A 17,015-nucleotide genomic window follows, 5' to 3' on the forward strand; every position below is an offset into this window, starting at 1 on the left:
GTTACATCAAGCATGAGTTCATGAGCAGTGCACTTGGTGTCAAGTTATGGTGTGCATGGTTGTTGTGCAAGTTATGAACTGCGGTCCTAACCATAACTTGCAAATGTTCGTTTTTTCCAGTTTTGAATCATAACCATAATCTTACCAGCACCTTAACAGTGAATTTCTGAGGGTGTTTAATCCTATATTTAGGTTTTATAGCCCAAGCTTACCAAGACTTCACTTCAACCTTTGTTGTTTTTCCAGTGTTTACATAAGGGATAAAGTATCCCCTGCCGTATATTTTAAAGATATTGCAAGTCACCGAGGAGTTCTGTAATCTTAAAGGTGAACAAGACCAAAGGCTGAGTCCCTATATAAGGTTATGAAACTCCAACGTGACTTGCAATATTTTTGTTGTGTATGCCATGGAGTAATTTGTCCCATATAATACATGGTAACACCGTCACCTTTCTCACAAACCACTTCAAACCTTGTTGCGTAGCTCTTTCATATTAAAGAGCAAGCATGTTTGCTAACATGAAGAATAAAAATAAAACCTCTAGTACAAAATTCAATACATCAAAAACCTGTTAGTTATTTCTTGCAAACATATATTAGAAACAGTTTAATACAAGTTGGATTGTTTTTTACATTATTATTATTTAAATCTGCATTAGCTTGGAATGTGTAGGAACTTGCAGAGAGATTCTAGCTGTTCTTTAACTATCTAAGGAGTCCACAAAAAAAAATGTTCCCTCTCCTTGTCATTGTAAACTATTAAAATAGAGCAGAACAAAGAAAAACAACATTCAGTTTGTTGCTTTAAACAGCTGCTTTAATTATGCTCCACTTCTGGCTGAGGCAGCAGGCATTGTGACATCAGAACTCGATTGTAATAACTTATAATAGTCAAGTTCTAACATATTGTCTTTATTGGCCACTCTGTGCGTCACAGGTGGCCATTTATGATTACAAAGAAATTAGAGACTGGAGTTTATACAGGGTTTGCAGAATCCCATGTATTATATATAAATATTTCGTTGATATTAAAGTGCTCGGCACCCCCACCTCTGGCTTGACATTGACACCTTTATGGCACCTATGACACCTGTGTTGCAGTATAGGTTTACTATCTCCCTTAAGCTTGGTCCTCACTGCGTTGCCACGTCCACCCAGAGAGTCAAGGAGGCTGGTGACGCCATCTGACCCAAGCAGACGTGGTGCCAACGTGCGCGCTGCAGCTGAGGGAGGGAGAAACGCCTGACACGTGTTGGCACGGCTCCTGCTCTGCTGCAATTTGCTCAGGCTTTTGTTAAGTAACCTCGCGCTACGCACCTCCTGCATCATCCTAAGAAACATTCATTTTATCAGCCTTGCTCATATGGGAGTTGTTTGTGTCATAAACCGAGGGCACGGACTGCTCCAGTCTTTTTTTTTTTTATCAGGATCAAGGTACATTTCACTGTACTTTTCTTCCTTCAGGAAGGTCTATTGCCCCCGAGTAACGCCTCCCGTTCAGTGATAGCATCTAACGCAGAACGCGGACTGCGTGTAAACAACCTGCTGCGTCTACAAAACGAGCTGTGTGACGCAATCAGGAGAAGAATGTCGGGAGAGGTGAGGTGCCTGTCACTGGAGTATTAATGCGTGAACCTTGAGCTGTCAATGAGGTTCCTTTAAGATGCACACAACACGTCAAGAAGTATGGAAGCAATACAAACTGAGATAGGGTGAAGCTGTCAGTCATGCAGCACCCGGGCCCTGCACGGACCTGCTCTGGTATTTTGCATGATAGATTGTGTGCTTTGTGTCTAATTTGCTTGAATCCCCATTTGTTTTGCATAAGCTCTTGGAACACTGACAGCCCAGACACGCAGACACATGTGCGGCTTAGTTTAAAAGCCCCGTCCCCTCCACACCCCAACACGACGGCTCTTCCCCGAATCGGTCCCTCCAGCAAAGAAGGCGCAGATGATGTTTCCTCGAAGGGAACAATGTAGTCCCCTCGTCTAGCAGGAAAAAAATGTGCTCCTGTTGAGGCTTGAACTCTGGGTTGAAGGGAAGGGAGAGTTACGTGCATAGCAGGTGGGAAAAAAACACTTGCAAGAAGTCCTGTCTTCAGGTAATTCTTGAGGAGGGAGTGGATGCTGGATTCGAGCCAACATCTCTCTATGGTTCTAATGTGAAACCGTCGTTTGCTGTTTCAACACTTATTAGGGTTTTTCTGTAACACTTTCACCTTTTGGTCAGTTTGTATAGATTTCTTGAAGTCACATTGAACAAATATATGCCCAATGATTATTGGGGCAAATAACTGCAAGGTGATATGATCTGGAGGGAAAATTGTAGTGGGGGTAACAGAAGGATACCCAAGGGTATACGGGTTTTGGTGAAAGGCTGAGGTAGATAGTCTCGGGGAGGTGCCTGGGGCTTGGTAGCCAAAATGAGCAAAAAAAGTGCCACGTGTTGCACACAGACTGTGGTTAGAGCCTGGCTTCAAGGAATTCCAGATTTCCAGATTCCAATGCTCCATTGGATTTAGAAATATGTCTACAATGCCACCAGGAGCCCATGAAGATGCTTCTACCTAGACATTTAGTTGGCCCATTTTTAGGGGGAGAGGGCCAGCCTCGCCTCCTGTCTTTGCACTCCCTGGCGTCCATCTGCTAGATTTTTTGGGTAGGCCGTATATCCCATTTAGTAGTAATACAAACGTGGCCTGATCGCCGCCAGTGACTGAGACTTTCAAACTTTCTGGCCATAAATCCTGTGTTTCCCTCATATTCCAGTCAGGCCATGATAAGGGCACCAAGTGTTATGGTATTTTTTTCTTACATTTCAGTCTGTATTTATCCTTATTTATTGTCCACTAATTTTTCCTGTATTTATCCACATTTATTCTGGGTTTAGTGAAAAAAGAAGCTGAAAATGGCAAATTTGCACATTTCATTAACCAATACATGCACACTCTTACTTGAATCCCTGACAGGTGTCAATGAAATGCACACCCAAAGGTGATACATGAATATGCTTATATGAAAGCATGCACATTTTAGTATCAACCTTGTGCTTATATACTGATGCTTAAGTCTAATTCACATCATTTCTTTCTTCTTTTAACCTTCTTGCTTGTTAAGAGGTATTGACCTGGCAGTCATTATTAATAGCATTTAGAATCACTCAAAAAGGCAACCTAATTTCTGTTATTATCCACTTTTAAAAATGAATACAGACAGGAGAATACGTGGTTTTCTGTCTTTATATATCTGCAAAAATCAGTAAAAATGGAAAACAGGGAACCATAACCATGATTCAGAATCTGTCCAGCTGCTTCCGGTTGTTATTTGCGGGAGTGTCCGCACTTGGGCACTTAAGGTGAACAGAGCTGGTACGACTGACCACTGTGTAGACCAGGCCAGTTAAAGCTTAATGCTGAATCAGTCATCACTTCCAGACTTCTGGCATTATGGTAGGATGAGATCTACCTCCAGAAAAAGGGTTCAGCAGAAGTGGGTCGCACTCCCAGCTGTATCCTTCACTGCAGTGTTGTGAGATGGGAGCCCCACCATCTCATTCCAAATCCAAACTGCATTGTATGTGGCTCTCCCTTTTGCCATGCTCAGCTTGGGTCTCTCTCACACTTGAGCTTCTTACTGTTGTCCTCCTATTTAAGGATACTTTGCCTTTCTTTTTTAATATTGGAAACACTTTTAAGATGTACATTTTCAGACCATTCTGCAGCCCTGCTGTTCTGCCCACGGGATTGGGTAAGAGTTCGACGGACTCTTAACGGTAAAATGCAATGGCCCACAAAGAACATTCAACACGTAAATACAATTAAAATGCGTTTGGCCATGTGTTTTTAACTACTTTCAATTCCTTTCATTCTTTGAGAAAAGCATTATGAACGTATGTATAATTGTTCAGCTAAACAAGGTGGCAAACCATGGGCAAATCAGTGCGAAAGAGTCCACTGAAGGCAATAGTTGAGAACAACTAGGCCATATCCCTTTGTAGAGGGTGAGACGTCTCTAGGCCGACCCCTGTTTGCTTGTGTTGTCCAGAACATGGGTGTCCAATTTAGGTCCAAGAGGGCAAGTTTCAACTCAGATATTCAGGAAAACCTCAGAGTAAGTAAATGTGTTCTATTGATTATCATGGTAAATAAATGTATCTGATGTGGATACTCTGAAAACTGGCATCGATCCGACTCTCCTGTACTACCAAAGAATCTTATTGAGGAAGAAATGTGCTTGTGTTTTTCATTCTTATATTTAGAGCGGGGCAAGGTTTGGATTTTTTTTTCCAATTTCAATTAATCTATTTATTGTTTCAGCTATCAGCCGTACAACAGTTACAAACCACAATTAAAAAATATAATTAATACGTTTGAATCATACATAAAATAATCCACCAAATTCATGAATTTAAATCGTACATAAAATAATCCGCCAAGTAACATTATGGCTTGGAACACGTGGCTAAAATCGAAATATAGAAGATGCATATGCAGGAAGACATAAAAAATGCATATGCTGGAAAATGTAAACGAAGCACAAAGCGCCTCACTGGCGCTACACCAACAAGGGCAGTCAATTGATAGATCCGTGCAATGCCTGGACCACTTAAAGTGCAAATACAAGAAAGCATAACAGCTCATTAGATAATATCAAATAAATACAGTCAAACAGTAAATCAACACCCATCTTCCCGAGAGAATAATGCCACTAGAAACGATGGCTACAAGGACAACTTGGAAAATGAATTAATAGTTCAGTGCAATTCAGGGACCTGTTAAAGTGCAATACAAGGAGACATGAAAACATGGTAAATAATATCGGATAAAAAACCTTCTAACAGTAAATCAACCATCATCAGTGTTAGAGATTGATGCCTATGGAAAGAATAGCTACAAGACAACCAGTATAATCAATTAATAAATCAATGCGATACAGGGACCTGTTGAATTGCAAGTACAAGGAGGCATAAGAACATGGTAGATAATATCAGGTACAATTAAATCTAGCAGTAGGTCAACAACCATCAACACTGGAAAATAATGCCTATAGAAACAACAGCTGCAAATCACATCCTATAGGAAACATGAGAAGAAGATCAGTTAGAAAAATGCAGAAGGGCTCCTTCAGACAATACGACTTTACCATGAGTAAAATGGAGGTAACTTAGGACATAGGAGAGATCCCAACAGTGAATGACCCTCTGATAAAGGTCACCCGGTTAGCTTAATACCTAAAACATCGTGGCTAAGCAGCCAATAAATCTGATGCTATAGAGTTGAGGATAAACTCATCGTCAGCCCTATAGCAGAGCGACAGAGCAGATTTCGCTCAATATTTTGAAAGAGTCCTAAAAAGGGGAAGAAGACACCGCCTACGTGCATAGACATGTTGTACAAAACAGCAAAAAATGTGGAAGGTTTTCCTTCCCTCCAAATTCGCAATTACGGTAGTCAGAACCGACAGCAAGCCTAAAGTTTTCGAGTTGGCTATTCCCCAGACTGCAAGGTACCCAGCCTGAATAAAGAGAGGTCTATGGTCGCTGTAGAAATAATTGCCCGATAGGTGTCCATTCTTCAGCACTTTTTACTGCTCCATTTGCATTGACTCATAATAGCAATCTTTAATCAAATATGCAGTATCCTTCCTTAATCTACTTCCTCAGACCATAAAAACCCCAACTACAGCTCATTCAAGATTTTCTTTACATGGGATGAAAAGCATTTCTACCAATAGCACCTTCCGATGCCGCATCTTCCAAAGATCTTAGATATGCAATCGCTTTTAGATTTGTGACTAGTCTGACCAGTGGCGCCGGCTCCACTATGATGGAGGAGCGTCACCACACTGCTTTTAAGCAGTGCAAAAAAAGGAAACATAGAATTATAATAACTTTGAGTTATTATCCTTATATGTTTCCGTGTTGCTTTGCCGGCAGGGCTGCTCTGCTCTCAGAGCAGGGCAAGGGAGGAGTGGTTTGCCCACTCCTACGTGCACATGAGTGTTTGGCTGGCCCTCTGTGTCCGGCCAAACAGTCATGTGCATTTTCGCTGTTTTCGCTGTTTTCCATGCAGGCAGCATTACTTTTTTTTTTTTGTCCTCATTTGCCATTACCCTCTTAAAGGAAACACCATCCACCTTGTGTGTCACAAACTGAGAAAACAACACCAGATTTTAAAGTTAACTCTCGTTTCAAGACACAATTTAGAGAATGGCGGAAGATAAGTCCACGAGGAGGGATGCTAGTTAGCAAGGTTACTCCATCAAGGTATCTTTCAACCTGTTGGGCCGAATCGTTGAACAGGGAGACCGGTGTTCAAGGTCCATAGAGTAAAGTAGGCATAATCATAGGACCCGGGGAAAAAAAAAAAAAAAAACCCCGGCATACCTATTTCCACTTTACCAATAAGTCCCAGAAAGCCAAACTTTTTTTGCTAGCAGATCTAGCCAGGTCCACCTTAGATGTATCATATAGGGATGTCAGCCAATCTTCGTGTGATGGAGCAGCGGCGTCAACCCAAAATCTGCATATTTGTCTTCTTGCCAGAAGGATAGCATAAAAAAGAAAGGATCTTGCCTGGCCAAGTATGTTTTCATCTATACCAAAAATAACTAGTGACAGGGTGATGGACACGGAGGAGTTAAGTATGGAGTCCAACGTCACCTTTATTTTCTCCCAAAAAATACAGATAGAAGGGCAATCCTTGAACATGTGTATATCTGATGGTTCAGGGAGATTGCATTTGTTACACTTCTTTCCTGGCAACATTTTTTATGGTCGTAGAGGAGAGAGGTATGCACGGTGGACAGTAAACAGGTGGTTGCGCCTTAGCCATGCGGGTTTAACTATTTTATGTAGAAGAGTAAATGAGATTACCCATAATTGCTCACACTGACGGCCCATCTCCCCCCCCCCCCATAATTGATCAGGGAGATTAAAGTCTCCATCCACCTCCTCCAGGATACTCCAATACAAAAAGGCCACCTCTTTACCGCCCGCCTGCCTTACCACAAGCTGATATTCCAGGTTGCTGAATTTTCCCAGCGGGACACCTTTCCTAACAAGAGCCCGGGCCCAACTATCAAGCTGCATATATTTAAACCTCGATAGCCCGGGGCCTACCTTGTTCCGCAGTTCGTCCCATGTCACCATTGAGCCCTTTACCAACAGCTCTCCCCACCTTGCAATTCCAGCATAGTTCAAGGGAATCGCCAACCCGTCCGTCAAACACAATGGCAGGCCCGGGGAGTCCCACACAGGGGCATAATTTGAAAAATAGGACAACCCTATTTTCTTTTTAATCTGTGCCCAGAGTCTGGCCATAGATTGGAGAGTCTTTAGTTTAACTTTCTTGAAGAACTTTTGGTCTCCAAACTTAAACAAAAATCCTTGAGATGGTAGTTCAGCCCCGGCTAACATGGCCTGAAACATTAATCCTATCGAAGAGCTAGTTGGTGATTTCAAAAGCATTCTGGAGAAGGACAATTGAAAGGCCCAAGTATAATACTGCAGGTCGGGTAAAGCCAACCCACCCTTTTCCCTCCTCCTTCTCAGTTTCTTCCAAGCCAATCTAGTGGCTTTATATTTCCAAATAAAAGAGTTAATTTCTCGCTGAGCTTTATCTATTTGTTTAGAGTCAAAAGCCAGGGGAATGGTGTTAAAAATAAATGTGAACTTAGGAAGGATAGACATCTTCACTAAATTTACTCTCCCCAATATGGATAATGGGAGGTAGGACCAAGGGACAGTCTTTGAAGACCCGATCTAGGTTATTTTGCGCAATATTCCCAACTTCTTGGGTGATACGAATACCCAGATATCGCATGGAGGAAGTCACATCAAGTTGTGTATTATTAATATTCCACACCATTATCTCAGTTTTACTTGCATTTATCTCGTATCCGGATACCCGCCCAAATTCCTCTGCGCGCTTAATGCCGGTCTGTTGTAAAGATAAGAATATCGTCCGCATACAGGGCTACCCTCCTTTCCCACCCCTCATATTTAAAGGGAGGGATATTGACCTCCTCTCGTAGTACCTGAGCAAACGGCTCAATGTACAAATCGAAGAGAAGGGGAGAGAGGGGGCAGCCCTGTCTTGTCCCCCTTGTGATTTTAACGGGTTCTGTCAGAGTATTATTTACTAAAAGTCCGGCAGCTGGGGCCTTATACAAAAGAGAGATCGCCCGATAAAAGTTGTCTCCAAACTTAAATTTTTTCAAGACCGCAGCCAAATAGGGCCAACTCACCCTATCGAAGGCCTTGGTTGCATCTAAAGTAAGAGTTTCTAAGGGGAGGGAGAAGTTGGAAGCGATGTCAATGGCCCGACTAGGTCATACGTGACGTCTGCCAACTGACGACCTTTTATAAATCCTTTCTGATCCTGATGTATAATTGAGCCGATGACCTTCCCCAACCTAATGGACATGATGGCCGCAAATATTTTGTAGTCATTATTGAGGAGTGAGATCGGACGGTAGGATCCGCACTCAGTCGGGTCCTTCCCTGGTTTAAGAATCAAAACTATAGTGGCTTCACTCCACGATTTTGGAGGGTCGTTGCCTCTTAAAAGAATGCTGTTAAAAAGGATCGTCAGGGTTGGTATGATAGCTTCACTCATCGCACGATATAGTTCTGCAGGTAAGCCGTCGGGGCCAGCCGCCTTCCCTTGCTTAAGTTGCCCAATAGCTTCACTGACTTCTGCTTCTGAAATTTCAGATTCCAAGCAGCTACTTTGACCAGGGGTGAGAATTGGCAACAATACTTTATTCAACCAAGAATCTCTTACAGATTGGTCATCTATGATGTCGTCTTTATAGATGGCCTGAAAAAAGTCCTGAAAAGCTCTCCCGATATCAGAATTAGAGATTCGGGGAGATTGTTCGCCTTCCAGCTTTATCTCTCTAATATATTTTTTTGTTTGATCTGATTTTATTTTCCAGGCCAAAACCTTCCCCGCTGCTTCCCCGAACTCGAATTGGGAATTTTTACTTGTCTCCCATCTCCTGGCAATCCTTTCTTGTAAGATACTCTCCAGTTGTCTTTTTAAGTCGGCCAATTTTTCTTGCTCTCTTTTAGACCCTATAGAGGTACAGAGTTGTTGTTCGATAGATTTCATATCCAATTCTAGGTTTGTGATCTTCTTCCTATATATCTTCCGTCTCTGAGAGGCTCTGCTGGTAATACTGCCTCTCCAAAATGCCATCAGAGCATCCCATACTATGGCGATTTCAGTAGATTCTAGATTTACTTCTAAAAAAAACCTAGATTCGGCTAGTAAAAAACTAATTTCGTCTTCTGCATATAGGATAAACCGATCAAATGACCAAGAAGCGTGTCCTATCTGCTGGCCGGATTTCAAGATGAAGCAGATGGCTGAGTGATCGGAGAGATGAGAAGGGAGATATGATATCTCCACTAATAAGTCTTTAAGACAAAAACTGAACAGAGCATAATCAATTCTTGATTTATGCTTGAATTTAAGATTCCGAAATGAGACTCCCAATTTGTCCCCCGCCTTTTCCCTCCATATGTCGCCTAGGCCCAATTGTGCCGTTATTGACATCAAAGTTTGCCGTGATTTAGAGGCCACACAAGCTCTCGAGTTTGGAGACTTATCAAGCTTAGGGTTCAGCACGATGTTGAAGTCCCCACACCAAATAATCGGGTCATTGACTATTACCAAGTGATTCCGAATGATGTCTAAGTACGAGGGATCATCTTGGTTTGGGCCATAATAGGCGACAATTGAGTATATCCTCTCGCCTAATGAGGCTCTTAACAGAAGCCATCTCCCGCTCTGGTCCTCTTTATGGTCTAAGATTTGCGCATTAGCACGCTTTTTAAAAATGAGGACGATCCCTCTTATATTCACCGATTGATCTGTGGCTAAGAGTTTATCAATCCATTTCTGTTTTTTTAGTAAATCCGTAATCTCTACTTTGAGAAGGTGTGTCTCCTGTAAGGCAATGACCTGCGTGGGAGAGTCTCTTAGATATTGAAAAATGCGATCTCTTCTGTCTTTACCGCGCAGGCCATTGACGTTCCAGGATAAATAATAAAGGGAGTCCATATCAGATCTTCCCCCTTACCGTCCCGCCAGACCAGCAAACCGACCTAAAGTCACACATCCCTGCTTCCAAAAGTAACAAGTTCTGAAAATATAAGGGTGAAAAATCACCCTTGCCCGACCCTAAAAAAAACCTAAAGGGGGTTGGCATGTGAGGATTATTTTTAGTTTTTTCCCCTTTCCCCAGTGCACCCAGTGTCCCCGTTCCTCTACCCCACCCCTCCCCTCCCCTAGAGAACCCCTCCCCTCTTACACTGGCTAGATGTATGGCCAGTTTGACGCCCTCGAGCAGTCCTCCCCCCCTTACACATCTAACGCTGCTGAGAGTGCTTGTCAGAGAAGTGAAGAGTAAAGAGTAAGGTGTTGGGAAGAGTGGTAAGAGAGAAAACATAAGCTACTTCAGTTTAATTGTAACACCTATGTTATGTGTTAAAAATCCCGTTTAAAGTGTTTAATATTTCTTTTTTTATATATATATATATATATATATATATATATATATATATATATTTTGTATTACAGCCTGCGTGGGAACATGTCCAGGCCCCCATTCCCTGGCTGAGCATTGTGATTTGTCGGGGGTGCCTGGGTGCTTATCAGTCACAATGCTGCATTGCAGTGTTGTGATTGGTCAGGGGAGCCTGGCTGTGCTTCCTGTTCCTGGAGTCCGACGGAGGAGAGCAGCATGATGATGTGAATGTTGTGTGACATCATCATATAGTTTACTTTGATGGTTTTTCTCTGGCAAGGCTCGGCAATTTATGTGCACCTTCCTCTATAATGTGTGGGAATAATCCTTTCTCAAGATAGCATGTAAAACCTGCTTATGACAGAGGAATTACTACTGCATAGTTTGCATATTTGTGAGGAGTGCTGGCCTCATTATTGGCATTGGTCACCTCAATGGTATTCATTTCCTCAACTCATTGCGCCTGTTCTGGGGTTAAAACTTGCTGACTTAAGGTAGCAAACAGAGTTTTTTTTCCCTTTAACAAGTCTTTTAATATGTATGCAATACATAATGTTGTATTTTAGTAATTTCCAGAAAGAAATGTAGATACTTATACGCTTCAATATTGCAATCCCTATGTGGATTTTAATTGTGTTTTACTCGGTGCTTAATTTGTAATATAATAAGTGCAGGTGCTCAAAGTTTTGTTAAGAAGTCCAAGGTCGGCGCTATCGAACGTCGGGGGATACATTCTAAGGCTGCATAATCTTGATTCCACCTCATGTCTCTTTATTCCACCACCAGGCACTTCCTGCCGCCTTATCTCATTATATAAGGTTCCTTTTCATCCCTGATCTCGCCCTTTATCACTGTTTTTCTGGCTTTCTCTTCTTCCTTCTTCCCCCCTTGTGTGATTTTTTCTCTGTTGCTCTGGGTCAAAGTCTGATGAGTTAAAATAAGTGCTGGTCCCCAAAAATAGGTGCTGGTGGCTCCCACCGCCAACCACCGGTTTAAATTACGCACTGGTTTTACTGCTATCCTAATAGTATCTTCCCACTAAAAATAATTCGACCACTTGGCACATGGGCCATCCTGAGACTGGCCATAAAAGATGCCCAGCTTGCCTTACCTGCATACAATATTTAGTATATTTCAGTGAATGCCAGTTTAGGTGACTCAATGCACATATTGATATCGGACATTCTCTTCCTAAAATTTCACCTGATCTTGCAGCTAGCTGAAAAAAGCTTACCCAGTTATTCGCTTTCAAGAATAGAATGTTGTTCTTTTTGGGCAAGTCTTTTCAGCCTGGTCCCTAAAGCTGATCCAGAGTGTCTCATCTTCATTTCTTGCAATACTTCTAAAACATAGAATTTGCTCTCATTGTTAATTGCATTCCATTGTTTAGCTGCTCTCCAATTTTCTTTATTTCTCATTTTCTCGCTTATAAATCATACAGTAACAGGAAAATCTGGAAATAAAGAAAAGATAATCTATTAGAAGACCAACAGTTGCTAAAATATCATTGATGTTCTCCCAATAGCAAACCTACTTATATTGGATAGACCAACTTGGGAATAATAATGCTAATTTAGCAATTGAAAGTGCACAATTATAATTCACAATATTGTTTTAGTACAGATCTAATTTCACAATGTATAACACCAGCGGAAATATCCGCAGCGCCAGGGCTTTACACCAGTGTAGTCCGGTGAAAGTGTAGAGAGGCACTCATTGGAAGTTGGGCCTGTAGTGTGAGGTTTTTTACCACATGTGGTAAATGTCATTAACACAGGGTGAGGTATTTACAGTGTGTAGTAAATGCCTCCGATTGCGACATTGAACATAACAATGGGGCATGAAATGCAGATTTGGTTTTAAATGGCCCAGACAAGAGACAAAACATGCCGAATGCAGCATGTTTTGCCTCTTGTCTGGGCCATTTCTCTAGATACATTTCGGCAGGTTTGACCTGAAGGAATTTATCAGGGGAAAACTGAGCGGTTGTGATAGTTATGCATAACTTGTAATTCCGACCACTTGTGCAAATTCTGATTTGCACAAGTGGTCGTATTTAGGTCTTAACTTTTAATGAGAGTCCAAGATGGAAAAGCAGGTGGAAACCAGTGCACAAAGAGACTAAGGGGCATATTATCAAGGGACATAACGCCGCTTTTTCGGCACATAGCGCCAAAAAAGCGGCGATTTTTTTATCGCACAATCATCAATGCGGCGCTAACATGCATTAGCGCATGTTAGCTGCCGTTTCCGTGACGCTTTGCATCTTAGCGATATACATCGCTAATTAGATGCAAAGTAGGTGTTCCTGCCAAGAAACATCATGACAGATGTCACTAACACGACATCACAGTATTTACAACACCGCCCAGGAACCGCAAAGCGATTAAGAAAGCAGCGCAAACTGTGGTTATCGCCGGATTCTTACGCCTGCTTGAAAGTTGACTTAGCCATGTTTTGTATGGGAGGTGGATTGTCTGGTTATGGCCACACTCCCCTATTATCAAGCTTTTCATTAGCGTGTGAAATCATCGCCGGATTTCACATGCTAATGAGGATTATCGCCGTCTATCGCTGGTTTGTACATCACCTGTTAGCAGAGCGTTGTTAAAACGCCGCTAACACGGCGATATAAACCAGCGATAGACGGCGATAATCAAATTTGCGATAAGCACGATTTGCGGTATTTACCGCCACCCGTTGATAATATGCCCCTAATTTCCATATTTATCCCCCATTCCAAGCAATTCATCATAGGTTTTGTGCTGGCATGGCTCCCTTAGAGGACAAAAACTATACTATAAGGCTTTTCCCATTTTGTTTATGTGTTTTACAAAGCAGCGCATATGCAAAGTTGGAAAAAGTAGGAGAAATTAACAAAATTCTCTTTGTCATGCTTTCCTCGAGGAGTCATTAGATTTTGGGGCAAATTCCTTTCTACCAATGTTTACAGATATGGATTTGCATCAACATCCATGGGTGGTTGTACGTGAATGCACATGCACCACCCATGGAACGCCCCCTTGATACAAATAGGGTAAACCTTGTTTTCCTTTGGGATGCTATCCAATGCCACATGGCACTTAGAAAAATGACCTTTTGTGCATTTTTCTAAGGATTTGCAAATTAACATCAGCTTGAAGTTGATGTTAATTTGCATTTTCTTAATGCAAAGTTGCATTTTGAAAATGTTTCTTTCATTGCATTTAGGGAATCGCAAATTGCAATTCCCTAAGTACATTTGCAAAATAGGTCATCGCATAATTGTGATGACTTATTTTGCGAATTCATTTTGAGTTGATGCATCGGAAATGGCTTTTTACCGGTTGCAAACAGGCAGATTTGCAGAATTGGCCCGTTTGCGACCGGTAAAAAGCTTGATGCGTGTGTCCCAAAAGGTATGTGATGTCACTTCTCCTACCCCAGGTATTTTGGTGGATCGATGACCATGCTCGCGGTATCAATATTTTCTCATATTGAAATTTCCTGCCAGTGTTACATACAAGATGGAGTTTAGGAGGTCATGATTTAGTGATTTCATGTTCAGGAAGTGAAGTACTTTGGTGCAATCAGTTCTGACTATGCATCTTTTTTGGGGTCTTTTTGCAGGACCCCAATACAGAGGACTGTGAAAACAAATGCTGAACTCCACCATCATCTCAAAAATGTTAGTTCAAGTAATGTATTTTTAAACATTAACGTGCAAAATATGTATGTAACATATATCTCCTGTATTAATTGTAGTAGTATTTGAAGGCTGGCACCAAGGTGCTGCTATAATTTTACCCAAGTACATAACATTTTCTTTATCAGCCTGTGTGAGATCAAAGAAGAAGCCGCCCTCCCCTTAGCTAATGTTTGTGCCTGAAACGATTAAGTATTGATGACAGATATTGTTCCAGATTTCCCTTTTGCCCAGGACCTTGAAAGATGACATCACTTGACTGGAATAAAAGCTGACAAGGCTCACGCCTGGGTCTCATGTTTTGGGAGAGGAACCTGAGTAATCTCAGGAACTCTGCAAGAGCTTTACTGGTTCACAATCAAAATGGATTGCCCAAGAGGGTGAAATTTCATTCTAGGTGTGTCATGGCAGCAAAAGCACGTGAACAACTATGAAGTGATTTAAAACGTGCTGATAATTAACAGTTGTTATTCATTGGAAAGGGTGGCCAACAGGTTTGTTAAACAGAACAGGTTTTTAAAGTCAAGCTTACTATACATCACAAGCTGTCTGGTTGCAGAAGACCTTTATCAGCTTACTAAGGACTTACATTGGGCCTAAACCCCCCCATCTCCTCACTGCTTACCATTGGTTGGGATTATTGTCACTCTTATTTTCTTGTTTCTTATTGAATGGTCCATTTTATGTTTGTCCCTCTCCTGGAGTATAGCCTCTTTACTTGAGTCCTTACACTGCAAACCTTTAGAGAACTATTGTTTTATTTTTCATTATGCACTCTATGAGAGCGCATATGTTTTTCAGCTGTCTCCATCATGCACATCTTCCCCATGCTCTGTGTTGCTCTCTCTCACCTATGTGCTTCTTTCATCAACATGCTCTGCTGCTCTGGTCTACGCCCTGTGTTGTTCTCCCCTTGGGCGTCTCACCCCTGCCCTCCTTGCTGCTCCCATCCGTGTGTGCTTCTTTTTCTTGCCCCTGTGGGCTTTCTGTTTTATAAATAAAAGTTCTTTCACTATACTTCATTTTCATATTTTTTTATTTACCGATCCATCTTGGCTTTGTAAATTAAAAAAAATAGCATCACTTCATACACATGCATCACGACGAATGCTTGTGCCTACAAAATTTTGCAATTGCACCTTTTTAGGTCGAGCCTAGCGGCAGCGTGCATGCGCTGCTCGCTCTTCCAGGCATGCTGTAGTAGGGTGTGCTCTGGATGCCTTGTCCACTCTCCACCCCTATTTGTCATTGGCTTAGTGTCATTGTCCTTGGAAAATGCTGGCTTTTGATTAGATATGAGGCTTGTTAGTACCACCTTGGTGCCGCCCTGTCTCCATTTGTTACCACCCATAAGGACTGGATCTTTTACTTCACTCCTTACACTGCATTCTTTATGTAGTGGGTGAGTACTATTTAGTTTATTGACAATGGCTGCTTTTGTTTTGTTGTATGTGCATGCTGAGCGTGGCACCCGCTTCCGGGACACCGAGCTCAGTTTATTTATTGTTTTCTTTTATTTATTCGGAGCACGGTGCCCGCTTCAGGGACACTGCGCTCTGTTTGTATATTTTGTTTTTATTTAACTTTAATTTGTAGCACAGCACCTGCTTCAAGGACACTGCACTCTTTCTTTTTCAAAATTTTACAATGCCAGACCTATAGCATTGTAAATTCTTGCTATATGCCTGACTTGAACGTGGCCACGGTGGAACCAGTCCTGTTACCACATGCGTACTGTGTACGACAGCCTGTACGGGCTATAGACAGAGAAAGTGTACTACACACAGTTTAATTACCTGTGCAGATAAGGCTGGACGACCGGGTTTTATTATACCGCTTGGATTAAATGATCCAATCGAACTAACAGAGCTTCACGTAGGCTGCACTTCAAGTTAGGCTTCAAAGCATGCTTAAAAGATGCCCCAGAAATTAAGAAGTGACGAACCTGAAATCTCCAAATGATTCAAACCAATTATCCATGTTACTGAAAGGACACCATGAGTAAAATAGCTCAGTGAACTCGACTCTCTGCAGTAATGACGGCCCCTTCTATGTGTTAGTAGTGCGCTTTCACTGTGGCTGTACACCCCACCCCCCCACTCGCGGGACACCAGCAATGGCGGATGCTTCTATGTATTGTAACAAAAGTGGAGGAACAGGGGGCTATTTTAAGACAGGTCCAGCATACTGAGCCCAGAAATGAGAATGAAAATACGAAGGTATGCTGTTCCTAGAGAGGCTGTTAAAGATTGGGGAAAGAAGAAGGTCAGGAGAAGGTCTCTCCTTCTGGAAAAAGACCCTCACACATCCGGCAAACAAGCTGTCACGTATCGTCAGCAGGTGGCCCAGATGTCAAGTATCATCATCAGGTCTGCTCCGAATCGGGGCGGCGCTGCAATCCCCGATCGGCGACCTTAGAGGCGCCTTTTAGTGGAGATCTTTATTCCATTCATTGCCGGTTGGTGAGTGCAAGTGAGGGCCCTATTGTGATGTGCGTGTGAGACTAGGTGTGTTTAAAATAAGTAGTGGAGATCCTAGAAAACAAGTTTTAATAAGAAAGGTCCCACTCTTAATTAAGAACAATAACGTGCGTAATCTTACAGTGAGGGTGTCTGAATTACGCTCTAGTGAATAGTGGTCAACATGTTTCTTGCATCGGTCAGGTTGACCGCAATTCTTCAGGACCAGAAAGTTCACACACTTATTGGTAGTGGTAGTAGCTAATACTTACCACCGATACAGCACCCTAATAAGTGGTTACTTTAAGCTATAAAATCATACGCCTGTAAAGA

The sequence above is a fragment of the Triturus cristatus genome, chromosome 3_2 (assembly GCF_964204655.1).
Source record: "Triturus cristatus chromosome 3_2, aTriCri1.1, whole genome shotgun sequence".
NCBI lineage: Eukaryota > Metazoa > Chordata > Amphibia > Caudata > Salamandridae > Triturus > Triturus cristatus.